The sequence below is a fragment of the Perca fluviatilis genome, chromosome 15, assembly GCF_010015445.1.
Source record: "Perca fluviatilis chromosome 15, GENO_Pfluv_1.0, whole genome shotgun sequence".
NCBI classification, from domain to species: domain Eukaryota; kingdom Metazoa; phylum Chordata; class Actinopteri; order Perciformes; family Percidae; genus Perca; species Perca fluviatilis.
In genome coordinates, this window is record NC_053126.1 from 13,158,871 (window position 1) to 13,160,824 (window position 1,954).

Here is a 1,954-nt window from a genome sequence, read left to right on the forward strand (position 1 = left end):
CTGCTGACTAAAAAATAAACATGAAAAAGACAAAAAAAAAGCACACACCAAACCTGCTACAGTACACTGTTCTATAGAGGGATCCTCTTATCAGCACTCTGAGTGCACTGATCTATGAGTGGGAAAAATAACAACGCTGACAATAAAATGCAGCATACAGTAAATAAAATACAGATCCGGCCAAGATGTACAGTAAACTGTGTGAATCCAAGAGTAAATGTGAGTAAATGTGAGTAAAGTGTACAAAGACGCAAACACGCAGAAAGACACAATCTTTACACATTGAAATCTTCTGTTTCACAAACATCAGGCTACAGTTTGAACAAGCCTACTAACATGCCTAACCTACTAAAATGTATTACATTTTTTTTTATATATTTACAACAGCTAATTGGGCACCAAATAGTATTTTTGGTGTATTTTACCAAAACTTCTCAAACTTGTTTGGTAACACTGTTGGGCCACACACACTCACCTGCTCAAATATGATTTGAGGGTTTTATAAATAAATGAAACAGATTGGGTAGGGCTGATTGCTCCAGTCATTGTGGGGAGGTTGTCTCTAATAATGTGACAAAGGCGTGAGTGAACAGGTTAGCCATGGTTCATATGAGGTTAGAGATGATCTGGAACATGTTGAGACCAAAACACCGTCTGAGAGTGCTGCTAGAGAAGACAACTTCATCTATCTACCAGACCATTAGGTTTCTGTCAGAAAGCTTGTTGAGTTTGAGGATTGAGTTTTTTGACTAGTGTACATAACAGTGTTCTGAATTGCACATTTTTCTATTGTGTGTACACATCATGTATAACATCCTGGTATCAACAGCAGCTTACTCACCAATGCACACACTCACAAATGACTAATACAAATATACTGTACATCATTGATCCAGAAGAGGAACTAACCTTAAGACATATGAGAAGTTCAGAGTTAAACTGAGTGCATGTACAGGCACATTTTCATAAAAACACAAAGAATAGAGAAGCTGTTTGTGTGTTGAAATTGTTCCTGTCATGTGTATACATGTATGACTTCCTGGTATCAACCTCAGCTTACTCAGCAATGAGACCAAAACACACTCATGCAAAAATAATGCAAAGCGTTTATCCTGAGGAGAAAGTAACCCTAAGGCATACAAGGTACTTGCTAAACAACGGGTATTTTGCTGCACCATCAATGTTAGGTCAGAACCTTTAGGATTAAGTTAGAAAAATTAGTTGAGGAAAAGGTTGGAAAATAATTTGTTTATCTTACAAGGTCCTTTTAAAACAACATAAACAATAAAGAAGCCAAACTACATGTGACACTTTGACTCATAAGTGAGCTTTATTGAGGTTTATTGGGCAGTATAGCATATTTGATTATTTAAGCATTTAGAAATAGTGTAGATTAAAAAAAGTACAGTAAATCGCGAGAAGACAGCAGGTTTATTGCTATCATCTAGTTCTCTCTATTTCTCATATATGAAGACATAAAAACCATTATTCTGCAGTAAGCTATACTATAGTCTTTGAACATTAAGGGAAAAAGATAATCATCATTCTTTGAGAAGCCTATGTCAAATCCAACCTACAGTATGGGTAGGTTGGATTTAAATTACACACCCATAAAATCATTAAAATTTCACCAAGCTCATCCCAATTAACCAATAATAATAAGTAAAAGTAAGGAAAGAAACATGAAAATATATTCAAAGAGAACAAAAAATGAAATCATGTTAAATCATAAAAAATTTAAATACACCAATATTGGCCTAGTGGCTAAGACGTGTACCATTAAAACCACAACATCCATGGTTTAAATCAGACTGGGAACCTTTGCTGCATGTTTTCTCTCTCTCTCTCTCTCTCTCTCTCTTTTTTTTTTTTTTTTTTTTTTTTTTTTTTTTTTTTTTTTTTTTTTTTTTTTTTTTTTTTTTTTTTTTTTTTTTTTTTTTTTTTTTTTTCTCTC